This window comes from Eptesicus fuscus, chromosome 16 (genome assembly GCF_027574615.1).
Source record: "Eptesicus fuscus isolate TK198812 chromosome 16, DD_ASM_mEF_20220401, whole genome shotgun sequence".
Lineage (NCBI taxonomy): Eukaryota > Metazoa > Chordata > Mammalia > Chiroptera > Vespertilionidae > Eptesicus > Eptesicus fuscus.
In genome coordinates, this window is record NC_072488.1 from 30,036,018 (window position 1) to 30,063,237 (window position 27,220).

A 27,220-nucleotide genomic window follows, 5' to 3' on the forward strand; every position below is an offset into this window, starting at 1 on the left:
GGTTATGTCAATATTTATACATTGCAATCAAAGGAGGGATGTAGGTGGGTTACATGAAATCCATTGGTGATAGACTAGAGAGGCGGGAGAAAGCAAAGCAGGGGGTGGGGGGTGGGCCCTGGGATAGGATTAAAAAGTAAAATGATAGATACATACTTAGGTGGGTGCAGGAACAATTAACATGATATCAATGAAGGAATTTGTGGTATCTGTTCTGGTGCACCAGAACCTTAGGTTGTGCCCCAAGGGGTCCAGAAAAAGGGAAGTTAAAAGTTACCCAGACATTTCAAGGGTATGTTATTATAGATGCAAAAAGACAGGCTCAGTTAAGGTAAAGGTTGACCTTGTCAGTGAAGATACCAGCCTAGGACATAACTACCCACCATAACTGCTTTTAGTTAAAGTTTAATTTCAGACCATCCTTTGTGGTTACTTTAGGTCTCTGAGTTTGTAAGACTGCCATGCAGGCCTTCCCTGAGCTTGTCAGGTTAGCATGTGGCCCCTTTCTTTTTTTTCTTCCATTTTTTTTATTAAGGTACTAGAGGCCTGGTGCATGAAATTCGTGCACGGGGGGGGGTGGTTGTCCCTCAGCCCAGCCTGCACCTGCTCCAATCTGGGACCCCTCGAGGGATGTCCAACTGCCTATTTAGGCCCGCTCCCGGTAGGATCAGGCCTAAACGGACAGTCGGACATCCTTCTCACAATCCAGGACTGCTGGCTCCCAACTGCTCGCCTGCCTGCCTTCCTGATTGCCCCTAACTGCTTCTGCCTGCCAGCTTGATCACCCCCTAACCACTCCCCTGCCAGCCTGATTGATGCCTAACTGCTCCCCTGCCAGCCTGTTTGCCCCTAACTGCCCTCCCTTGCAGGCCTGGTCACCCCTAACTGCCCTCCCTTGCAGGCCTGGTCACCCCTAACTGCCCTCCCTTGCAGGCCTGGTCCCTCCCAACTGCCCTCCCCTGCTGGCCTGATCTCCCACAACTGCCCTCCCTTACAGGCCTGGTCCTTCCCAACTGCCCTCCCTTGCTAGCCATCTTGTGGTGGCCATCTTGTGTCCACATGGGGGCAGGATCTTTTACCACATGGGGGCAGCCATCTTGTGTGTTGGAGTGATGGTCAATCTGCATATTACTCTTTTATTAGATAGGATAGAGGCCTGGTGCATGGGTGGGGGCCAGCTGGTTTGCCCTGAAGGGTGTCCTGGATCAGGGTGGGGGTTCCCTTGGGGCGTAGGGCAGCCTGGGCGAGGGTCCTGTGGTGGTTTGCAGGCCAGCCACGCCCCCTGGCGACCCAAGTGGAGGCCCTGGTATCTGGGATTTATTTGTCTTCTACAATTGAAACTTTGTAGCCTGGAGCAGAGCCAAGCCTCCTCCTCACTCTGTGGCTGCAGCCATTTCTGTTGGGATTTATTTACCTTCTATAATTGAAACTTTGTAGCCTTAAGCGGAGGCCTAAGCTGGCCAGGGTGTGCGGAAAGCTTGGCTTCCTCCATTGCCGGGAAAACCCAAGCCTCCCTCCTGCTCTCCGTGGCCTCAGCCATCTTGGTTGGGTTTATTTGCATATTTGCTCCTGATTGGCTGTTGGGTGTGGCTTGTGGGTGTGGTGGAAGTATGGTCAATTTGCATATTACTCTTTTATTAGATAGGATTATATGTGTACATATCTTACCATTGCTCCCCACCCCACTCCCATACATGCCCTCACCCCCCAGTGTTTTGCATCCATTGGTTATGCTTATATGCATGCATACAAGTCCTTCGGTTGATCTCTTATCTCCCCCACCTCTCCCTAACCTTCCCGCTGTAATTTGACAGTCTATTTGATGCTTTACTGCCTCTGTATCTATCTTTTTGTTCATCAGTTTATAATGTTCTTTATTATCCACAAATGAGTGAGATCATGTAGTATTTTTCTTTCATTGACTGGCTTATTTCTCTTAGCATAATGTTCTCCAGTTCCATCCAGGTTTCTGCAAATGGTAAGAATTCCTTCTTTTTTATGGCAGCATAGTATTCCATTGTGTAGATGTACCATAGTGTTCTGATCCAGTCATCTGCTGACAGGCACCTAGGCTGTTTCCAAATCTTAGCTATTGTAAATTGTGCTGCTATGAACATAAGGGTGCATATATCCTTTCGGATTGGTGTTTCTAGTCTCTTAGGATATATTCCTAGGAGGGGGATTACTGGGTCAAATGGGAGTTCCATTTTTAGTTTGCATGTGGCCCCTTTCATCCACACTACTATCATGGAAAGATTAACAACCTTGTTGCTAAAAAAACAAACAAACAAAAAAAAAAAACGCCCTTTGCAACTTCCCAGCTCAAATTGCCTGTAATCTGTAATCATTATGCCCATTTTTATTCCTTTTGCCTACTTCCCCATTTAATCTTTGTCCTTCTACCCAATATAAGCAGCTGGCTTATGGGGGTGGGGGGTGGGTAGAGCAGATTTTCATGGATGATCTGCTTCTCCCGCATACTGCCAGCATTATTGGAATAAATGCTTACATATGATTCAACCCTGTCTCTGGTTTATTGGCTGGAGTAGTTACAGGCAGGCCGGATCCATTCGTTGTATGGTTTTGCTTCAAGTCGCAGAACCTATATTAAGTGAGGACTTACTTTACATGATACTTACTATTCAGCTAGCTTCTCCACTCCTGTCGGTCATAATTTTCAGTAGGAAACCATGTGCAGCTTTTATAGAAATGAGAATATTTATTTCTTTCCTTCTGTCATTGTCATTCTTTTTTTGTTTATAAGTCCCTTTTCTACAGGCCTACTTCATTGGAGCTTCTAGAGTTTTTTGTTGGGTTCTAAGTCACAAATGAAGCACTGTTTTATCTCAAGAAAGAAGTATAAGTTGACAAACAAACAAATTGTCAACTCCAGCTCTAGCAAGTGTGGCTCAGTGAATAGAGAATTGGCCTGTGGACTGAAGGGTTCTGAGTTAAATTCCAGTCAAGGGCACATACCTCGGTTGCTCCTCCCAGGCCCCAGGGCCCTAGCCGGGTGTGTGCAGGAGGCAACCAATCGATGTGTTTTTCTTACATTGATATTTCTCTCTGTCTTGCCCTCTTCCTTCCACTCTCTCTACAAACCAATGGAAAAATATCCTCAGGTGAGGATTAAAAAATACATATATTTTTTTCAACTCCAAGTTCTGTTTTCAGGCTGCTGGACTATTCTCCACTTAATTAGCACCTGGAATCTGCAAACACCATTGGAGTGACATAATTTTGCATTTGTAACTGGTTTAAAGAACATGTTGGACTTAGTAGGGCGCTGGTGGGACCCCTCCACCACCATTCCCATTCTCTATTTAAACCAGCTCTGAGGAGTCACCTTCCACACACCTTGGATAAAATCTTGGGCCCGTCTCATACTTTTCCGATAATTCTCAAATAGTAAAAAGCCTAATCCATGTTAGAAGTTTGAGGTGGCGTTGCCCTTAAAAGGGGTGGGGGCCCTTTTAATACAGGCCAGTTTCCTCCTGCAGGATCCCACTTTGTCCAGGTCCGTCCCCAACAATCTCCCATCAGTGTGAGTGCAGCTTACCCCTGGGGACTGCATCTCTTTCTCCTTCTGTCTTTCCCTCCCGTCTGCTGCTCTGCTGTCCCTGGCTGATGTAGCCACAGCCTTTCACTTTTAGACTTTTCAAAGTGAAATACCATTTTCCATGTACCCCCAAATTCTCAAGTGATCCTTGCTCTCCAAATGATTCTCTTGAAAACCCCCACATTTGAATGATATGAGCTCCCCTCTTCAATCGCTTGCACAGGGGGTGGGGGGAGGAAATGCACAGAAAAGCTGGGAACAGACCTCAGCACCTGCTTCTTCAATCTCTGAATTTTTCACCAACTCATATAGTCTGGAAGTGAATGAAGGCTTAAGGCTGGCAGAACTGGTTTCTCAATGTTTTAACTTGTTCAGAGAAACACCTGCCTTTAGAGCATGGGAAGTGCTAGACATCTAGAGGCCTCAGTTGAACCTGAGAGTCTCTCCAGTTTAGCATCCTGTTGGCCAATTTGCCTGCTGTTTCCAACTCTCCTTCATTTCATCACTGAAATATTATGTGAAGACTCTGCCACAGTAACAGATGATTGAACCAGAGAAGGACTCCTTATCCTGGGGACCAGTCCAAAGGCGGGTCCATTCTGATCTTTTCCTGATAAGCTGAACTGAGACTTAAGACCCTGCAGTAAGACAGTAGTCGATGCTTGAAGCGGCAGTTACTTAGAGTCAGGACTGAGAGTCCTAATGGGCGAACTGATGAGTAAGCAGAAGAGACAGGAAAGCATAGAATCAGCTAGATGGAGAGAACAGTGCCTGGTGCCTTTCCATTTCCTGGAGACATTCTGCCATACTCTGCATTGCTTTCTGCCAGATTCTCCCATGTTTCTTTTTAGAGACACGCTTTTTTGTTTGTTTGTTTAGGTGTTTTTTGTTGGTGGTGGTTTGTTTTGTTTTGTTGTGTTTTGGGGGGAGGTGAACCAACAGGACTGGGTTCTAGGAAAGAAAAAGCAGTGAGAACCAGGATGGAAAATATTTCTTTGGGTTCAAGAGACACTGCCTTTGTTTTTGTGTGTGTTTGGTTTTTGTTAATCCTCACTGGAGGATATTTTCCATTGCTTTTAGATAGAGTGGAAGGGAGGGGAGGAGGGGAAGAGAGAGAGAGAGAGAAACATCTATGTGAGAGAGATGCATCAGTTGACCACCTCCTTTACACACCCGGGCCTGGTCTGGATCGAACCCACGACCCTTGGGTGCATGGCTGATGCTCTAACCACTGAGAACACCGGCCAGGGCTAGAGTCACCCTTTTTACTTCAGCGGGTTGAGTGAGAAATGCTTGTTCCTGGCAAACAAATGAACAGACTAGAATAATAAATTTGTAAAAAGTTTTTTTTCTTTTTTATGGCATGCTTTCTCTTTCTGTTTCAGTATTACAGCTCAGTGGATGTCTTGAATTTAGAATCGTACCCTAATCCCCCGCTACTCACAGTCTGTCTGAGGACCAGCAATCTGGGCATCTCTGGGGCACATGTCAGAAACGCAGCCTCTCAGCCTGCACCCCAGACCTGCCGAATCAGAATCTGTACTTTAACAGGACCCCAGGTGAGGTAGTGTGTATGTGGCTGCTTGAGAAACCCATCTGTCATTCTCTCTACACATTTATAAATACTGCTTTCATCACGTCCCTAGAATTGTAAATGGTTCCCCATTGCACTCGGAACAAGTCAGATGTCCCAGCCTGACATTTAAGGCTACAGTAAAACAGACCTTATCGACTTATTTACTCTCTCCTGTATGGACGTCTTACTCCAGATAAATTGGTCTCCTCAAGCTACTCAGTTATTTTCCACATGTGCCAAGTGTATTCAGGGTCCTTGCTCATGGCATTTGCCTGTCTGGAATTTTCTTTCCCAACTCCCTATACATCCCTCCTTCCAAGACCAGTTCAGTTTCCACATCTGCTCAGAGGCTCCTGCTGCTTAACTGGCTTTCTCAGGAGTGGAATCCAAACCCTTTTTTCTTTTTTAATTTGTAGCCTCTCTCCCTCACTAATGCTTCTCACACTACAGTGCATATATAATAGTGTTTTGATCCACTGATTACATTTTATGTATTTAAAAAAGTTTTTCCCCTTAACTGGATGGCTCAGTTGGTTAGAGTGTCATCCCATACACTTAAAGGTTTCGGGTTCAATTCCCAGTCAGGGCACCTACCTAGGTTGCAGGTTCCATCCCCGGTTTGGGGCGCATACGGAAAGCAACCGATAGATGTTTCTCTCTCAAATCCTTATTTCTTTTCCTCTCTTTCTTTCCCTCCCTTCTTCCCTCTCTTCCTCCTTCCCTCCCTTTCCTCTTTCCTTTCTCTCTAAAATAAAAAACAACAAACATATCCTTAGTTGAGGATTAAAAACAGATACACACACACACACACACACACACAAAAGCCTTGGAACACAAGTGTCGTAGGGTGGGACCTTGCCTCCAGGGTGACCTTTCCTCCCTAGTATATCGTCGGTCATGTGGTTTATGTTGTAGGCAGTTGGACAGACATGAGCAGAGCAAGAACAATGGGCCCGGTACAGAAGGTCATCAGGTTGGAAAGCCCCAGGTGCCTAGCAATGGACAATCTATTGTAGGGTGGAACCTCACCCCCAGCGTGACGTTTCCTCCCCTAGCATATTGCTGGCCAAGAGGTTTGGACCTCCTGACCTTTCCTCCCTAGAGAACATCTATGTCTCAGTTGTATTTCAGCTCCAGGCCCATATAAGCAACAAAATCAGCATTGTGTCAAGACCAGCTGTATTGAATAATGACCCCATGCTCTGGTGCCTGCCAATCAATCAGGAGAGAGAGAGAGAGAGAGAGAGAGAGAGAGAGAGAGAGAGCGAGCTCACTGGGTCCTTTATTTTAAGGGTTTTATCAGTTTCCAAAGGTGGGGATTTTAGGGGGGAGGGGTGTCTCGGGGGAGGATCTCAATAGAATTCATCAGCTTTTTCAGATGTCCTTTCAGGATCATGGTCTCTACTGATTGGTCAGCACCAGGGTAGGGTGTCATTGCATCTGGTCCTGATGTCAGTCATGGCGTCATTTTGTCTGGTTTTGCTGCTCTTCCGGGACTGGAGCTAAAACGTAAGTGAGGCCTAGATGTTAACTCTAATTTAACCAAAACTCTGTCTCTGTGGTCAGAGACCTGAGGCTTTGTTGATGTGGATCAGAACCTCATTGTCCTGAGGGCTTAATGTACAAGGGAGCAGTTATTCAAAGGAGTCCTGTGAGGCTGTTCTCTGGCCCCCTTGTTTCTCCTCTAAGGAGGTCTACCGCATGACTGGTGACATGTCCAGGAAGGAAAGATCAGGGGAGGGTCTGTACCACATGATCAGCAATTTGAAAGTTCAGGGAATCTAAACTGTTGTAGGTGGTGGGAACGGCACCAGCTGTCTGACCAGTAGGGTAGGACCAAACCTGGGTTCAGCAACCTCAGTACTTGGGTTCTGGCTAGGAAAGAATTCCAAGTCCAGACCCAAATGGTAATAGAACATTTATTGAGTAAATCACAGAGGTAGAAAAAGTAATTCCTAGAAGAAATGGACTTTGGAAACAAGTTATAGAAGTAAAGGAAGGGCCCTTGGAACTTGAGAGTGAGGAAGCTAATGGTAACCTGCCTGGACGGTGTGGAGAAGGGGGAAGGGAAAGGCATGGATGTGCTCCCAGGTGCACTGGGTCCTCCACTCTAAGGAGATTTTAGGGGAGGTCCCAGAAGAAGATCTCAATAGAATATTCAGTAGCTTTCCAAGGATATTTTTTCCATTGATTTTCAGAGAGAGTTCCTCTCTCCCTCTCCCTCTCCCTTCCTCTCTGAAATCAATAAAAATACATTAAAAAAAAAAAAAAAAAAGGAAGGGAGGGAGGGAGGGAGGGAGGGAGGGAGGGAAGAAAAAAGAAAAGGCCTTCTGGAGGAAATTACTTCTAAGCAGAGACTTGAATGAGAAGGTATTAGCCAGATGAAGTGGGAGGAAGGATAAGGAAGAATGCCAGGCAGGAAAAGTGGCTTCTACAAAGACCAGTAAGGGACCACTGTGTGTATTGGGTATTCAGGTAGTTTATGAAGATTAAAGCCCAAGTCAGTGAGAATATTAGCTGGCGAAGTGAGGAAGAGTCCTGAGTACAAAAACTTTAGAAGTCCCAACCGCATGACCAACGACATGAAAGGTCAGGGGATGGTCCGAACTGCACAACCAGCGACCTGAGAGGTCAGGAGGTGTAAACCGCATGACTAGCCAAATGCTAGGGGAGAAAAGGTCACCCTGTGGGGAGGTCCTTGTTTTCCCAATTTTGCCCATTGCTAGGCACCCACAGCTGTCTGCCCTGGTGACTTTCAGTCCCTGGCTCACCATCTTTGCTCTGCCCATGTCTGTCTAACTGCCTACCCCGGATGGGTATTGCAGGGTGGCCTGAAATATAAAGTATTGGTCATGTAGATAGAAAGAACATGATGATTTTCCCTCCTGGGTTCTCTAAAGAGTTAACTACTTTACCCATATATTTGCTTTTTTTAAAAAATTTTTTATTGATTGATTTTAAGGAGAGAGAGAGACATCAATTTGTTGTTCCACTTATTTATGCATTCATTGGTTGCTTCTGGTATGTGCCCTGACTGGGGAATCAAACCCACAACCTTGCCATGTTGGGATGATGTTCTAACCAACTGAACTAACTGGCCAAGGCAATATATTTGCTTTTCAGACCAAAAGAATGTTTGAAATTTCAGGCATTTTGAAAAATATTGGGCCAATATTTTAGAGTAGAAACATCCTCCATATTTGTCAAATAATATCTATATTATAAAAAGCCAGTGGCCATAATGCCAGAATGACCAAATGACTGGTCACCAGGAGGTGCATTGATGGGTCCTATGGAGGCGGCAGGAGGGACTCTGGGTCTTGCGTGATTTCGCGCTCTGGGCCTCTAGTCAATTATATAATAGTTAAGAGCCCAGACTCTGGTTAAGAGGTTTTAATTCTCATTCTGACATTTAATAACCCTAATTCTAGGCAAATTGCTTTATTTCTCTAGGCCTCAGTTTCTTCATCAGAAAAGTGAGAATATTAATTATACCTACCAGGTTGTAATTTCATGAACATAGATATTCACTTCACCTACTCGTTAGGCCAACCCTGAAATTGTCTTTCTTTTCTTTTTTTAAAATATATTTTTACTATTGATTTCGGAGAGGAAGGGAGAGGGAGAGGGAGATAGAAACATCAATGGTGAGAAAGAATCATTGATCAGCTGCCTCCTGTATGCCCCACACTGGGGATCGAGCCCTGACTCGAAATCCAACCGTGACCTCCTGGCTCAACCACCGAACCATGCCAGCTGGGCCTGAAATTGTCTTTCAAGTAGAGGTATTCGAGTTATACTCAGCCATCTATATGATCACATTTTGCTCCATTTGGGGCAGCATTTCAGACAGTTCTATGATTATGTCAATGTAAGGAACATTCAAACCTGTGAAGAATTTTTGTGAGTTTATTTGAGCCAAACTGTCAACAATTGCTGGGAAGCAGAATCTCAACAAATTGAGATAATGCTCCGGAGAATGTCAGTTTTGCACATTGTTTTATACATTGCAATCAAAGGAGGAGACATAATTGGGTTACATGAACTACATTGGTAATAGATTAGGGAGGTGGGAGAAAGCAAAGTGGGGAAACCTCTGGGATTGGATAAAAAGTAAAATGATAGACACATACTTCTTTTACTTAGGTAGCTGCACAATAGTTAACAGTTAACAATTAACTCGGTAACAGCGAGGGGATTTGTAGTCTTCTCAGAGCAGTGTCTGTGCTTTGAGGGGTCCAGCAAAGGAAAATTACCTTGACATTCCAACGATACGTTATCATAGATGCAAAAAGATAATAGACAGGCGCAGTTAAGGCAAAGATTGACCTTTGTCAGGGAAGATAGCAACCTAGAACATGAATACCCACCATAAAATGCTTTTGGTTAAAAAATTTTAGTCTGGCCAGCGTGCTCAGTGGTTGAGTGTTGACCTACAAATCAGGAGGTCATGGTTCCATTCCCATGCCCAGGTTGCAGGCTCCATCCCCAGTAGGGGGCATGCAGGATGTAGCCCATCGATGATTCTCTCTCATTCTTGATGTTTCTCTCTCTTTCTCCCTCTCCCTTCCTCTCTGAAATCAGTAAAAATATATTTAAACATTTTTTTAAAAATTTCAGACCATCCTTTAGGGTTGCTTAGGTCTCTGAGTTTGCTAGACCTCCATGCAGGCCTTGCCGGAGCTCGTCAGGTCAGCATGTGGCCCCTTTTTGTCCACAATGGGAATGGCTGACCATGATTAATGCCCATAGGAAAGAGTGCAACTTATCTGTTGGCACCAGGCTTTAACCCTTTGGCAGACATTTCCCCTTTATAATTTGTAGGGCCATCGAGAAATACCTTCCAAGGACTTGTGAATGAGGAAATAAGGCTGCCCTTTGAGAATAAGCTGCAATTACCTGAAAGAGAGATAGACTGACTTGGGCCAGCTAAAATGTCAATAACCTGATTGAATATATATCAATATTTCTAAAGCAGGCGTCCTCAAACTACGGCCCTTGGGCCACATGCGGGTGTTTTTGCTGTTTTGTTTTTTTACTTCAAAATAAGATATGTGCAGTGTGCATAGGAATTTGTTCCTAGTTTTTTTTTTTAAACTATAGTCCGGCCCTCCAACAGTCTGAGGGACAGTGAACTGGCCCCCTGTTTAAAAAGTTTGAGGACCCCTGTTCTAAAGATATCAGTTAAAAAAGAATTGATTAGATTTTTCCTAGATAAAAAAGACATGTAGACCAAAGAAGCAGTACCCATCTAAACTCAGAGTAGAGGAAAGCAAGTTTTAGCTTGCCTATTTCTGGTTCTGGTGGAGATGGATGTAGGGGTGGTAGCTAATGGATTGTTGAGGATTTTGATTCTTTGTAATGTAATCTCAAGTGAGATTGATGCTGTGGTAGGTATTATAAGCGGTACCTGTTATTTCTCCTCTTCTTTTTCCTTGTAAATAGGACTGTTTATTTTTCACTGACTATCGGAAGTCACCCAGAACAAGGATTATATTTCCCAGCTTCCTTTGAAACTAGGTGTGGCTACATGATTATCTATGAGATGCAAACTAACATGCTATTTGCTACTTTCAATAAGTTTCCTTATAAAGAAAGGGCATGCTTACTTTTATCTTTTTCCTTCTTCCTGCTGGTTAGAATGTATATGTGATGGCTGGAGATTAAGCAGCTATCTTGAATTATGGTGTTGAAATCATGTGTTAAGGATGACAGAGCAATTTGATAGAGGGAGCCTGGGTACCTGGCAATGCTGAATCTGCTAGATCAGTCTTGGATTGTTTAATATGGATTTTGTTTTTCTGAGAGATTGTAACTTGTTCACATATATCTTGTTCAAGCTACTGACATTTAGGGGGTTTCACCTGTCATCGCTGACTTGAATACTAACTCACTGCTGAATCTAATCCTAAAATGCCTCAGAGTCAGTATTAGGGTTTTTGTTATGTTTTTGTGCTATAATGAATTGCCATAACATAATGGCTTAAAATAATACACATTTATTCTACTATAGTTCTGAAGGTCAGGAGTCTTGCGAGCTAAAATCAAGGTGTCTGCAGTGTTGTATTCCTTCTGGAGGCTTCAGGGGAAATACATTTCCTTGACTTTTCAGCTTCCAGTGGCTTCCTGTATTCTCTGGCTCATAGCCCCCTCCTGGTGTCACTCCATTCTCTTGCTTTTTGCCATCGAGTACATTCCGACCTTCTTTCCTCTCTCTTATAAGGATGCTTACGATTATATTGGGCCCACCTCAGTAGTCCAGGATAATCTTCTCATCTCAAGATCCTCAATGTGATCACACCTGCAAAGTCCCTTTTGTCATGTAAGGTAACATATTCACAGTTTCTGAGCATTAGGGTGTGGACATCTTTGGAGGCCTGTATTCTGCCTGCCATAGAGTCTTTTGGTCCAGTTCCATGTTTGATGACCGATCTTTATTCTTATTACTTACCAACATTCTGATTACGATTTGACTCCCAGTTAAGCCAGTCATACAGAAATTGAGGATTCTGTTCCCATGACAGGGATTTCTCATGGAAAATCAGTGAAGTACTTTCTGAGTATTAATTTGCCTCTGTTTGCCTTGACTTCAAGGAGAAAATGCACGAATTATGCCAATGGGAGTATTCTGGTCCCTGTGAGAATTCAACTTCTCATTGTAAGTGAATAAAATGGCATTTTCACTGATTTCTAAGTTGTTCATTTAAAAGGACTTAGTCAAAGGTGTGTAAAATAATGTTGTCCCTGTATAATATTTTTTAATAGAAAAAAAAAGTCTTTTGGAAAACATTTAAATGGACATTAGGGATGTTTATTTTTTTAAATATATTTTATTGATTTTCCACAGAGAGGAAGGGAGAGGGATAGAGAGCTAGAAACATCGATGAGAGAGAAACATCGACCAGCTGCCTCCTGCACACACCCCCCACCGGGGATGTGCCCGCAACCAATGTACATGCCCTTGACCGGAATCGAACCTGGGACCTTTCAGTCCGTAGACCGACGCTCTATCCACTGAGCCAAACCGGTTTCGGCAGGGATGTTTATTTTTAAAATAATTAGTGATAATAATTTTAGCATTGTAACAATAAATAAGATCTGTTTTTAGTTAACTAATGAATTAAATGAATAAAGCATATGGTAAAGTTGAAATCAGTGTGCTTTTCCTAAACAAATGAATTCTAATGTAACACTTTTAAGCAAAAGGGTTATCAATAACCATGTCAGCAGATAAGATATTATAAATATCAGTGAACTATAAGAAACTTGAAGATTCTTTCAAGAATATTAAGGTGAGTTAATGCTAGCAGATTCTTTTCACCAACTGCATCAAACAGAGTGGGAGAAATATTTCCCCAAGGTGTATCAATTGCTAAAACTTTCTCTCCTACATAATAAAAATACCACAATTGAATATTCAGTGTTACCAATGCCTTCCCTTACATAATAAAGAAATTAAAGCATAAAGTAGGAAAAACAAGCTGGATATATTGAGACAACTCTTGATCATCACTTTCTGGAAGGTGGGAGGACAGTTTTATTTGTACCTCTGAATCTCCTGATTCAAGCATTTCTTCGGTGTCCTCAGCTTAGAATGCCCTTCTTGTTGGCCTAGTAAATACGTCTTCATTCTCCAAGATTCACATTAAAGATCACCTTCTCTGGGAAGGCTTCCTTGACCCTAAGGGAAAAGGGACCCTTCCCATCTTCTGTGCTATCACTGCACACTCTAGACTTCTTTGCAGATATGTTTCCTCTCCACTATATGTGAACCTCTTAAAGGCATGTATGAAAATTTAGTTTACTTAATATAGCACTTACTACAGTACTATACTAGGCACTATTCCAAGCAATATGTAAATCTTCAGTCATTTAATCCCCATAACAGTCCAATGAAGTATATTATTATCCCGATTGTACAAATGAGGAACCAGAAGTTCTACTGGCACCTAAAGCTGATGCTTTGCATATAGTAGGCAGCCATTCATTTAATAAATATTTATCCAGTACTTCATATATGTCAGGTACTCTTCTAGGTGCTAGGACATTAACAATGACTAAAGCTGACAAAATCCTTCTCTTGAGAAACTGACAGTCTGATTGGCAGATAAAGGCAAACAAAAAAAGTAAAATAAATGTATGTTCTGATAGATGGCAATAAATTCTACGGAAAAAAAATAAAGCAGGGAGGAGAAAATGGGGTTACTTAGGAGTTACAATTTTGATGTATCATTCAGGGTTCTCCAGAGAAAAAGAACCAATAGGCTTATATGTATATAATTTTATATATAAATATATAATATATACATGTATAACATACATAATAAGAAATTGAATATATATGATAAGAAATGGAAGTTAGCTCATATGATTATAGAAGCTAAGCAGTTCCAAGATCTGCAGTCTGCAAACTAAAGACCCCGGGGAGCCAGTAGTAGAGTTTGAGTCTGAGTCTGAAAGCCTTAGAACCAGGAGAGCTGATAATGTAAGTTCCAGTCCAAGGGCTCCAGCAGTCAGGTAGGTGAAGTTCCCTCTTACTCCAAGCTTTTTTGTTCTAGTTAGGCCTTCAAATGTTAGGATGAGGCCCACTGACATTTGGGAGAACAATCTACCAATTCAAAGGTTTGTCTCATCCAGAATGAGATCCTCACAGACACACCCAGAATAATGTTTGACCAAATGTCTGGGCACCCCATGGCCCACTCAGGTTGATACATGAAATGAACAATCACAGATGGGCAAACAGGGAAGGGCTCCCTGAGAAGGTGACACCTGAGGGAAGGAGGTGAGTGAGTTGTGTCTGAGGGAAGAACATCCCCGGAACAGTGAATACAAAGGTGCATGGAAGGTTCAAGGAACAGCAAAGGGTGAGGCGTGTGCTGCTGGGATGGAACAGGCAAGGAAGAAAGAAGCAAGGGGTGAAGTTGGAGAGAGAATGGGCAGGGAGCAGAGCATGCATGGCTTTAAAGGAATTTAAGGAGGTGACCTTTTACTAAAAATATCATTGGAGGGTTCTTTAGCAGAAGAGTGACTCTCTCTGTTTGTATTTTAAGAATATCACTCTGGCTTCTGTGTTGAGAAGAATCTGGATGTGTCAAAAGTGGAAGCTGGGAGACTAGTTTGGAGGCTCCTGCACTAGTTTAGGTGAGAGATAGCAGTGGTAGAATTGGAAGGAGTGAGAAGTGGTCACGTTCTGGATATATGCTAAAGTTAAGCCGGGAGATCAGATCTGAAGTGTGAGAGAAAGAGAGGCATCAAGGATAACTTCAAGGTTTTGTCCTGAATACCTGAGGAAGAGTGGAAGAGAAACAGAGTTTGGTGGGAGAGAAGCAGCAAGAGGAGATCAGCTCAGTTATTTATTTATTTGTTTGTTTGTTTGTTTTTCTAAACCCAGAAAAAAGTAAATGCTCATATATATTACTAGAGGCCCATTGCACAAATTCATGCACAGGTGGGTGGCCTGCGGGGATTGGGCCACAGCTCATGCTCCCAGCCTTGAAGCCCCGCAGCCCCGCCTGGCACCCTGCCTTGGCCTGGCACCGCCCCCTCACCTGCTCCACCATCCCGCCTGCGGGGTGATGGATCTGGGCGGGCCCCCTGCCCAGCTCCCTCAGCACCTGGGAGCCGGGCAGCGGCCCTGCCCTCCACCACTGCTACTGGTCGCCTTCTGCGGGTTGATTGGCTTGGGTGATCAGGCCCCGCTCACACCTGCCTTGGCCTGGTGCCGCCCATTCACCTGCTCTACCATCCTGCCACGGTCTGCTCTCATTGGGCCCCATGGTGGCCAGCAGTGCCTCCACTGCTGCCCACTGTGTTGCCAACGCCCACCATGTTCCACGCCGCCCACTGGTGGTCAGCACACATCATAGCAAGCAGTCAAACTCCTGGTGGAATGACCGCCCAAGGGGACAATTTGCATATTAGGCTTTTATTATATAGGATTAGTTTAAACTGTGCCAGGCCCCATTTTAAGTGCTTCTCATGTTTTATTTTTTTCCAACAACTCATATGCACTATCATTAAAACTCACTTTTCAGGCGAGAAACAGACAGGTTAAATGCATCTAAGACTACACTGAGAGTTAAATGGCAGAGACTCAGGATTTGAACACATTCCGGCTCCTGAGAATACATGACTCACAGTAATTGCCCTCTGTAATAATTCCAATATTACCATACTAGACTCCCACCCAACTTTCTGAAAGCCAGTAGTGACCCACTTATTTTTCTCATAGCATCCAGTTATATGTACAGAATGACATATATCCATGTCCTGTTGCACAACTGCCACAAAAACTGTTAGGTGACATGTTTACTCTTAATAGAGTTGTGCTAGAACTACTTACTTACTGTTATCTAGAAGTTACTAGAGTAATTACAACATCTACACAAACATTTTTAAACTACATCCCTTCCTAAGCCTCAGTTAATATTAATAATCTGTTTATTATGAGACCACTGCTTCTGATCTTTTCCCCTCCAAGACCTAGGAATTATAATTTTATGTGCCTCAGGCAGGAAACAGCTCTGGCCACTGACAGAGACATCAAGCTAGGATAAACTAAGGACTGTACATCTGCTTTGCCCCTGATTGATATAAGAGCAACACCACCAATCAGGTGTCTCCTTGCCCATTGCCAGGGGATTCAGCTCAGTTTTAGACTTGTTAAATTTGAGGTGTCTACTAGTCATTCAAGTGAAGATATTGAGGAGTCAGCTGGATATTGGAGTTCAGGCGTGAAATGCAGGCTGGACACAGCATATACTAGATGGTATTTAAAGCCAGTAGACTAGATGAAATCACCAAAAAAGCGAGTGAAGAGAAAAGAGAAGGGGTCCAAGGACAGAATCGGAATACTCCAAGTTTGGGAGGGCAGAGAAATGAAGAGAGCCAACAAAAGATACTGAGAAGGAGCTACCACAGAGGTAAGATGAAGACCAGGTAAGTCTGCTCTTGAAAGCCAGATGGAAAAGTGGTTCGAGGAGGAAAGAGTGATCACAGTCTGCTAATTGATCAAATAAGATGAAGCTTGAGTCTTGGCCATTGAATATAGCAATAGGGAGGTGGAGGTAACCTTGATAAGGCCAATTTAACTGGCAAATAAATTATTGGCAAAATAATTGGTAAATACCTGATTATTTAAGGTTTAAGAGAGAATGGGAAGGGAGATATTAGAGATGATGAATATAGATAATCCCAAAAAAGGAGGGAAATGAAGGTAGTAATTGGAGGAGGAAGTGGGATCTTCAAAGGTGGGAGAAATGATGTCTCTAGATTGATGGAAAAGTTCCAGTAAAAAGGAAAGAATTGAGAGGAGATTTCCTAAAGTGATGTCCTTGAGTGGGTCGGAATAAGTGGCAGCTGGTCTACAAGTAGAGCAAGTGGCCTTTTCTAGGAGCATATAGTTCATCTATGGCCATGTGGGAAAAGTCCAGGACAGGGGCCCTGATGCAGGGGTGGGTATTTGTAGGAGCTGTCCTGTGATTCATTCTATTTCCTCAGTGAAATAGGAAGCAAGGCCATCAACAGAGAATGACAATGGGTGGTGAGGGGGCATTTGAATTTGTGCACAGAGAAGAAGCATGAAATGTCACCTGGGAGAGTGGGGGACTAAAAGGACCAGGGAAATAGAATACAATTGCCTGCAGCATTAAGGCCTACTTGAGGTTTATTATCATAATTTAAAGTGCTATCTCTTAGCATGATCAAGTGACTATCTCAAAGTGTCACAGGGGTCAGGGAGCTGAGGGCACATGCAATGTAATATAAGTGGATTTAAGCTGAGTAAAGAAATCAAATGAATACATACGATTGGAATAAATTTTTCTCTCCCATCCATTGATTCAAATCCACTTTATTATTTTTTTTAAAAAAATCACATGTGAACGTTTATTGCAGTAATGCCAGTAGTGTGGGAGAGAAGTAGGTCATCCATGAAAATTTCCTCTGCACCCCCCTCCTAAGCCAGCTGCTTACATTGGGTGGGGCAAAAATGGGGAAGTGGGCCAAAGGAATATGAATGGGCAAGCAAAATGGGTATTACAGGCAATGCAGGCTATATTCAATGGCCAAGACTCAAAATTCATCTTTTTGATCAATTAGCAGTTCTTGAATGAGAATGGACCACATTCAAAGTTGACTCCCGGGGACAGGGTTGACTCCCAGGTCTCAGGGGTGTACAACTCCCAGCTAGGTTAGAATGTGCTTTCTTTAATCTGAACAAAGCAATCACGGTTAACAGAGCATGATTAATATTTCTTATAACCATAGCTAGTCCCCAATATTCTATTTCTGCCCCTAACATTCCCCACTGCTATTTCTATCATCTCATATCTATGAGATTAGTTTCAGATTAAAAGTCTCATCCTGCGGGACTGCATTTGCTCTCTGTCAGAGAGACAGTGAGGCCTGGTCACAGAAGGAGGTGGCAATGGTGTCTAGAGGTGGTATTCCCTGAGAACTAGTACAGCTTGTAACCTGGTGGAGGCAGACAGAGTTATTGGGGCAAAAGCTAGAACAACAAGAAAACTTTGAAGACAATTACTTGAATTAGAATCTAGTATTCACAATTGTGTATTATACAGTCTATTGAAACACAATTTTTCCCTCTAAATTTACCCTCATTTTTATTAAAGAGTCAAATTAAGACCAATTTATTTACTGTATTAAGTCTAGTTTCAATTTGGCCTGATAGTTTGCATGAATACAATAAGAATAGCAATTGATCACATAGACTTCTTAAAACCTGCTTTGCTGGAATCTCATGATTGAGCTTTAATTAGCCTCTCAGGGCAAAGAAGCTGAGCCACGTAGCTGTCCTCAGGGTTTCCTGAAATACATGTAGACTTGAAATCCACTTTATTCTTAACTAGAGGCCCAGTGCACGAAATTCTTAGGGTCCCTAGGCCTGGCCGGTGATCAGGGCTGATCTGTGGGGCAACCAGTGGAGTGATGGGGGGGCCCACTGGTTACCCACTTTGGCCAGCCTGGCATGGCCCGCTTGTCGGCTCCACCCTCCACCACTGCCACCGGTCACCTCTCTCTCTATGGGGCGACCGGCAGGGCAATGGGGTGGGGAGGGGGGCCCTGCTGGCACCTACCTTGGCTTGGCTGGGCCTGCAGGCTGGGGGCAGCTCCTGCGTTGAGCGTCTACCCCCTGGTGGTCAGTGTGCGTCATAGTGACTGGTCGTTCCACCAGTCTTTATGCTGTTTGGTCAATTTGCATATTAGGCTTTTATTATACAGGATGGGCTACCACCCAGAAACCATACTTGGGGTTAAGCTAGCAAACGTACTCTTGGATGAAAAGGGGCAAATGTAATATTATAGGTCATGGTATAGAGGGATGTTGCTGTTTAACCTTTTGCACTTGGATGTCGAGTGTGACTCAACACGGTTAGCATTAGAATAAAGGAATCGAGAAAAAAACAAGCAAGTGCAAAGGGTTAAGTATTCCCTTAGATTGTTTAAAACTCATCTTCCATTCAAATATTAGCTTATTCTGGCAGCAAAACACTGACCTCTTGGTAAATGCTGGTGGGTGACTTACAGAAGTTTCCACAGCATACTTTCCCCCCCTTTTTGGCCAGAACTCAGTATCTTTATAAGTGTGTGGTAAATATTTCAATTGATCCTAACTAGGGATGTATGTCAAGGACATATTGGTAAGGGGACTTATTCCCTTTGGGTCCCTGTTTGGCCTCAATTTTGAATTCAGCAGGCAGAAAAAGAAGCAAATACTAGTGCCTGTCCTTGGCCAGGGAAAAAATGTTTACAATTCAGAGTCTCCTCTAATTGAGGGTCAGCCAGAACCAGGAAACAACGTGCAAAGCCAACTAGCCCTTCTTAGCAACTTACCACATTGACACACCCATCATTTCCACCTTCCTACGTTTTAAATATGGCACAAAATAAATGCTTCTACTTCACTCTACATAACTATCAGTACATGCATAGCATGGCCACTCCCTGACCAAAGCCTCATCACTCTACGTGGTTAGAGACCTAGATGAATAAGGGGTGTGTAAGTGTGTACTATTTTAAAACTAGTGGCCTAAATATAGTTGTATACAAATAGAAAAGGCACGCTTGTTGACTTCAGGCTTGCCAGGCCCTGGAGCTCTTCACCGGGGAGTATGACAAGTGTATCTTGTGCTGATACGTGGAAATCCCAACCGAGGTACACAGTGGTTTTCAACAGGTTATCACCTTTTAGGATGTGTTCTGTGGGTTGTGGGAGCATTTTTGGTTATCACAATAATTGAAGGCATACTAACTGGTGGCTGGGGGCCAGAATTGACAGATGTGTGAAACAATTCCATAGAACAAAGAAATTGTCCTGCCCAACTTTCTTTTTTCTTTTTAAATGTTTTTTTATTTATTATTGATTTCAGAGAGGAAGGGAGAGGGAGAGGGAGGGAGAGGAAGAAACATCAATGATGAGAGAGAATCATTGATCGGCTGCCTCCTGCATGCCCTCTACTGAGGATCGAGCCTGCAACCTGGGCATGTGCCCTTGACCGGAATCGAATCTGGGACCCTTCAGTCCTTAGGCTGATGCTATATCCACTGAGCCAAACGAGCTAAGGCTTTCTTTTTTTCTTTTTAAAAAAACATACTAGTATTTTTAGAGACTCATCGATCGGCTGCCTCCTGCACACCCCACACTGGGGATCGAGCCCACAACCTGGGCGTGTACCCTGACCGGAAATTGAACCATGACCTTCTTGTTCATAGGTCGACACTCAACCACTGAGCCATGCCGACTGGGCCCTGTCCAACTTTCAAATATCCTTCAGGGCACTGATGTGGGTGAAAAACCTATTTATAATTATTTGAACATAAACCTTAACTCTAATTTTATTTCTCCTTTATATTACACTTAGAGCCTTATGTTAGTTAAACTTTTGTGTGTCTGTGGGTAGATTATATCATATATGACTTTCATTTCAGGACAGTGAAGGGGATGTTTCATTATAAAAAAGGGGACAGTGGGTCTGATACAATTGAGAACTACTGTTCTAGATACTTGCTTGTGCCTTATTCTTTTTATGGCAAGTTTACACATTTTTATTATCTCATCCAACCTTATCCATACAAGGTAGGGAGGCAGCAATCCCAGGAGTCCACATTTAAGTCCTAAAGTGTGAAGTCCCAGGTGGCAGTTGCCTGTGATTTCTGCCTCCTTGATCCATATTAGGAAGAAATTAAGTACAGGAATAGCCAACATTTCTTGTGGAAAAGGAAATCACAGTAAAAAGGATGTGAGGATGGGAGAGTCTAGGGCTAGGCATCCAATTCCATAGCAGTCCCCACCAGGGGCAGAGATCATGCTTTCTCTGTCTTTTGTCTTCCACCTCCATCACCTCCCCCTCGCCCCCTGGTTCCTCCACAGATATACACACTCAGCCCCGTCCTGTCCCTAGAAATGTACACTTCATGTCCCAATTACTCTGTACCCTCTGCAAACAAACTCCCTTTGTTCTCAGGGCATGTGTTGGACAGTAAAAGGTTTACACTAAAACACGCCATCCACCAAGCTTCAGACATTCCACTTGAATGAAGGTGCCAAATGAAAGGTTTGGAAAGATCTTCAAAAGAAGATCCTGAGAGGCAGAGTTCATTAATCAGGGCCCTACAATTACAAGACTTTGAGGCCTTTTCCCATCATTAGGATGAAGCACCTGCAAACAGTCACAGCAGGAAGGAGCAATGCATGGCTGTGATATTCTGTGCTTAAAATTACAGTGGAAAATGGCTACAGGATTTTTGTGTTTTTTTTTGTTGTTGTGTGTTGTTGTTTTTAAGAGGAAACAGACTAATTAAAAGGGAGGTCTTAGGGATCAACCAAAGAGAAGGCTTGATATTCAAAACATAAAATTATGGGTATTTTTTGCTGTTGAACATTATATGAAATCTCAGCAAGCAAAAGGATTGACTGAGTAATAAATGTTGTTTGTGTCCAGGCAGAATGGGAGTCTCTTGTGGGACCTCTTAGAGTAGAGTTGTGGCTTGGACAAAGTATTTGCTGAATTAGGTTGAGTCGTGATGGAGGGAAGTGATACAGCTCTGAGCACAGCCAGCTTCATGAGTGTACATCCTGGGTGATCAGGGCCCTGTGCTTAGAAGGGCTCCACGCTTGGTCATATACCCTGCTGTCACCATCTTGAAATTACTAAAAATTCTTGAACAAGGTCTCTCACATTTTTATTTTGCAATGGGCCCTTCAAATTACGTAGCCAGTCCTGGTCAGGAGAGTGAACATCTGAGAGACTTGGATTCAATCCCAGCTCTACCACTGGCTAGCTGTATAATCTTAGGGATGTATTTAACCTCTCTTCATCTGTAAAATAGGTACTATGGCTTGGCCGGTATGGCTCAGTGGTTGAGCGTCGACCTGTGAACCAGGAGGTCACAGTTTGATTCCTGGTCAGGGCACATGCCTGGGTTGTGGGCTCCACCCCCAATATGGGGCATGCAAGAGGCAGCCAATCAATGATTCTCATCATTGATGTTTCTATCTCTCTCTCCCTCTCCTTTCCTCTCTGAAATCAATAAAAATATATTTAAAAAAAAATAGGTACTATGGTAGTACCCATGTCACAGGACTGTGCAAAGATTGAAAGAATAGAGCAGTATTCAGTAGATGTTACTAGTGTTATTATCAATGACAAAGATCTAGGTGACACGGCACAGCTAGTGCTGGCGTAGAACTGTTTTCTGAACTCATTTTTGCCAAGACATTTCTACTCTGGCTGTGTATATTGATGTCACCATTCTTATGGCAAGATGGACCAAGATAATTTTCTTTTTTTAAAAAAAATATATTTTTATTTATTTTAGAGAGGAAAGGAGAGGGAGAGAGAGAGAAACATCAATCATGAGAGAGAATCACTGAACAGCTGCCTCCTGCACGCCCCACATTGGGGATTGAGCCTGCCCAGGTATGTGACCTGACCGGAAATAGAACCGTGACCTCCTGGTTCATAGGTCGATGCTCAACCACCGAGCCACACTGGCTGGATGCAAGATAATTTTCTTAATTTCAGGCCTCACTGACACATTTTGTGCCAGAACTGAAGTAGAGTAGATGTTATTTCAAATTTGTGAATCATCACACACACTCAGACATCTCATATTTCTTATAGATTTAAAAGAGATGAACCCTAACCAAGATAATAGAGATATTATTTTAGAATGTACAAATATGCCCATATAAAGGCAACTTGCTACTGAAAATACTTCCCTCACTGTGTGGGCTTGCCAAGTCATTTTATTTGCCATACTGTTATTTAATGCAATATTCCCAACCAAAGAAATTGCATATCAAACAAAAATCACCAGACCTATTTTGCTAGTTCTACATACTAATTATCACCTTGTCATGAATAAATCGATGGTATTGTAGTAGAATATGTTTGGGGCTAAGGAATAAAATGTAGAAGTGAGGTGGAGAAGAAGCATTTTCTTACATTTTGACTGAATACCCCCTATTAGTTCCTTGCTTATTACTATAATTAAAACTAGTCTTTGGCAGTACTTGTTCTTTTAAAAATATTTCTGAAGTTGAGAACAAATTTTTAAAATGTAAATGGGTTTTTTAAAAAGTTATTAGTATATTGAACATGCAACGACCATTCTATTTAATGGAAATAACTTGGCTACCATAATGTGATAAAAGAACAAATACAAAAAAAACCTCCCCCAGAAAAGTTGAGGCACAGTTCTGGAAGAAAAGTCTTCAATTGGTAGGAAGACAAAATTGCCCCCAAGATGTGGGAGGTGAGTTCTTTCTCCCAACCAAGGCTAGTTCCACAGTTGTATATGCAGGGACAGTTGGTCTTCCACCTCTCTCTAAATGTTTAACCTTGAGTTTAACTCCATCACTCAGGTATTAAAGATAATCTGATAAATGCAAGGTTTCAGGCTCGATCGCCAGTAGGGAGCATGCAGGAGGCAGCCAATCAATGATTTTCTCTCATCATCTCTCTCTCTTCCTCTTTGAAATCAATAAAAATATAATCAATCGAACAAACAAACAAACATCTATTTGTTCCTTATGCATTCACTAGTTGCTTCTTGTATGTGCCTGACCAGGGATGGGACTGAAAACATTGACATTTTGAGATGATGCTCTAACCAATTGAGCTACCCGGCCAGGGCAGTAGTTAAATTTTTGAGGAGTCAAAAGTCATATACGGATTTTGGACTTGGGGGTTTGGTGCTCCTAACCCCTGTGTTGATCCAGGGTCAACTGTAATGTAGATTTTATTTCTCTCATTTTATAGACATAGACACTGAAGCCTAGAGAAGTTAAGTAAATTATCCAAATCCAGATTCCTCTATTTTCAAAATGTGTGCTCTTTCTGGATTAATATAACTGACATATCCATTGGGTAGGCTCTGCAGGGAACAGAGTGAAAAAACTGGCCCTCTTCCATCAGCTTGACCACAGGGGGAGGCCCTGCTTTGAAGAGGGTTAGTGTGTTATTACAGAGTGGGGCCAGGCAAGCCACTGGTTGGAGTCAGTCATGGTCGAGCTAATAAGCAGCAAATAAGGCATCGGCACTCGTGGCCTGGTGACACCGGTGATGCTTCTGACTTCTTTGCCTGTGGTCAAGGATACAGTTTAAATAAAAGTCATACATTCTTTCCACATGTTTGTCAACATCAATAGAGCAATGTAGGTTTGATTGTATCCATCAGCAAGGGGACATGCTCATTGCGTTTAACAAAAGCACATTTGCCTATACTACTTACATTTCCATTTCTCCTTTTTAAAAAATTGCTGAGAATGTGCAGTTGAATTCTAGATGATTAAATGAGCATAAGATGGAACCCCGTTGTATTCTGTGATTGATGGTGTCTCTCCTGTGTTTATAATGATGTATATTTTCAATGACACATTCTGGATTTTCTGGGACAGTTCAAGTTACTTATTTTCTCCAAAAAGCATTTCTGCTTATCCAGATCCAGACTTTTTTTTTGTTAAGAAAACAGTAGGTATGCCCTACCTGACTTGGCTAGAGCATCGGCCCACGAACTGAAGAGTCCTGGGTTCGATTCCAGTAAAGGGTACATGCCTCGGTTACAGGCTCCATCCCTAGCTCTGGTTGAGGTGAGGAAGGCAACTAATGAATGTGTCTCTCTCACATCGATGTTTCTCTCTGTCTCTCCCTCTCCCAGTCTCTCTCTAAAAGAAAAAAAAAAAACAATGGAAAAATGTCCTCACATGAGGATTAACAAAAACATAAAAAATAAATAAAGTATAAGAACCCCCCAAAAAAGAAAACAGTGGTTATGGGCCACTGTTATGGGCCACCCATCGTGGGCCATGGCTGCCCATAATGTGCCTGAAGGCATTTTATTTTCCACCTGTCATCTATACTTGAACAGTTTTCTTCCATATTACGTGTGGATTCTTATGTTAGGAATACAAGGGAGCAGTCTATGAAAAATGCTTTACCCAAACCTTCCCTGCATTAAAAAATTAGTTCAATTAGCAAAATTAAATTATAGTTGTTATCCAAATAATTCAGAAAAAGTAGCGTTCTAGTGTCTTTTCCCTCTATTTCATGGGTTGGCACAAAGACATGAATTTCTACTTGAACCATAAACTATATTGTCTAGGTTAATTGATTTCATGAGACAACTATGCAACCTGACCCTTGGATTTTCTTGGTGATGAAATTTTTCTTACTGTTCTCACATTTTGCTTTCTAGCCAGAATTCTCAGATTTGTTTTCCAGTTCTAAATCTGTACAAGTGCCAGAGTTTGTTTTTGGCCGAGTCATAACCGTGAGTGAAAAACCGTGGATTGAGAACATTTTATTTGCTTCTCAACTGCTTTCTTTTTTTTTCAACTGCTTTCTTAAAATCAGCAATTTGATAAAGTGAATCTTCAACATAAGTACTGTGCTTGTTTTTAATTTATCTTTATTGTTGAGAGTATTAAGATGTCCTCCATTTTCCCCCATTGCCCTCTCCTCCAGGTTCCGGCCCACCCGGGGCCTTCACTGAATTGAATTTTAATGAATATGTCCTCTTTTCTTCAGAAAGCTTTGATATATAAAATACCCTCTCGTGGCAGAATTTATCTATTAGAAACATTTTGAGGAGGAAATTCCAATGTAAAGAAATGAATACTTAAAAAAGAAGAAAAGGAATTGCATACTGAGTCTACTATATTTAATTCAATTCTAAGATAGCTGTTTACTGTCACTTAGTCACTGACAGACCTTGTTCCATCTCTCAGAAAAGGGTATTTTACTATGCAAAAGTGTATTTATTCTAGATTGTGCATAGGTCCTGAGTTTATAAACTTCTGCAATACATAAATTTATTGTTAGCAAAAATATGTTCAATATTGTTGTCAACACTGAATATTTGGTAACTTTTAAGGTGAAATGTGGAAATTATATAAATTTGGAGTTAGAGCAGAGAAGGCCCTGAATGATGTAATGAAGTCACAACCTTCAAGGCGACTGAGTGAGAACCAGGTCAAGGCAGAGCAAAGCGAGGGAGGCTTCTCACTTGGTTTCAAGTGCCAAGCAGAGGTGGTATAGTAAACACGGGAATAAGTGAACATTTGGAAAACAAATACTTTAAAATCCTATTTTATGTTTTGGGATATTCTATAATCACACACAAATATAGAAGAGAATGTTTTCCCCATTGTGTGTAATTCTTTAAAAATTCAAATATTGGTTGCTGAGGAGCAACAAGGCATATGGAGGAATGATTAACTAAACTCAGCAGGTGCTGGATCTCATAAGAGAATTTGCACTAAATGGAGTGTAAGCCTTAATGCATGATACAAAGCTGAACTGTGAAAAATCTCTGAATTTATTCTCGTTGGTTCTATAACTATTTATCAAAATAGTAAGGTATATAGAATATTAAATAACACTACAAAGCTTATATTTAAAAAAAGAAAGAAAGAAAAAGGCAGTGCTACCTCTTTGAGCCCAGCTGAGGCTTTTAAATCTTTGGCAGTTTTTCCTGATATAATATGCCTATAGCTACTGCTATTTCTTGATTTATAAATTTTAAACTTTACTAACTCCCCACACACATACATATACTTCCCTTCATCCTCTTAATATAATCCTATTCCAATTTCTAGTTAACCCACTATTTGGTATTTACTATGTAAGTATTGGTCATTGGTAAGCTGGGTAGTATATACTCTGACTACTTTCCCTTCATTCGTACAATGTTTTGTTTTCTTTGGAGTTAAGCATTGCCTAGCTTCTCATATGACCAGTTTTCTATCAATGTAACCAAATGCTTTATTAGATTTTCAGATGCTTATCAATACTACAATTAACATTTTAGATAATCAATTGATTATCTCTGAACTCCTGCTCTGTCTGGACTTGTTACTGCCTAGATTGTCATCCTAGAACCAGTGACCCTTTATTATTTTTATGTGGGGCATTCCATGTTTCCCTGCTTCCATGTTTTCTTCTTTTTGGTTAGGTCCCTCATTTTGCTGACACCCATCCTTCAGTACTTTCTGAGAAAAGGTGCCTGGGTGTCCTTGAGTGTTTATCTTCACCGTTGATTGTTACTTAAGGTTAGGGATAGAATCCTAGGATGAAAATGGTTTCCCCTCAGAACTGGAAAGGTATTGCTTTATTGTTTTCTGAACTCTGTTGCTGTTGAGAAGTTTGATGTCTGTTCTGATTCCTGATCCTTTTTATGTGATCACCCCTTCCGCAATCTCCTGGAAGTTTTAAGTTGATTCTTAGATTTTTATTCCGTGACTTTGGTATAAGTCTTTCATTATTCATTGGGCTGGTATTTAGTGGGTCCTTTTGATCTGAAATTGCATGTATGCATTGCAGTGTTTTTTTCCGTGTTTGTTCTCTTTCGGGAAATCCTATCAGGCAGATGTTGGACATTCTGGAATGAACCTTTAAGCCTCTTATTTCCCTCCCCACCTCCCCAACCCCCATTGTCCATCTTTTTTATCTCTTGATTTTATTATCTGGAATATTTCCTTGCCTTTATCTTCTAACCCATTTATTGTTTTGTTTGTTTCGAGACCTTATTTTTAATTTCCATAAATGTTTTCTTCTGAT

At 42.1% G+C, this 27,220-nt stretch overlaps 1 protein-coding gene and 1 pseudogene across 10 annotated transcripts in view; one reads left to right on the forward strand and one right to left on the reverse strand.

The window, feature by feature from the left end:
• ACYP2 (acylphosphatase 2) overlaps positions 1 to 27,220 on the forward strand; it is a 174,716-nt gene that overhangs the window by 17,534 nt on the left and 129,962 nt on the right. The window contains exon 1 of one of the 10 annotated variants that reach the window (XM_054728207.1): positions 4,947 to 5,118. The exons of 7 other annotated variants lie outside the window; for them this stretch is intronic. The gene's annotated coding sequence lies outside the window, so the exon portion shown is untranslated. Of the gene's footprint in view, positions 1 to 4,946; positions 5,119 to 27,220 lie in introns of those variants that run through there. 2 more of the 10 variants (XM_054728211.1, XM_054728210.1) reach the window with 2 other exon arrangements.
• Positions 15,636 to 15,780, reverse strand: LOC114230348 (small nucleolar RNA SNORA48; annotated as a pseudogene).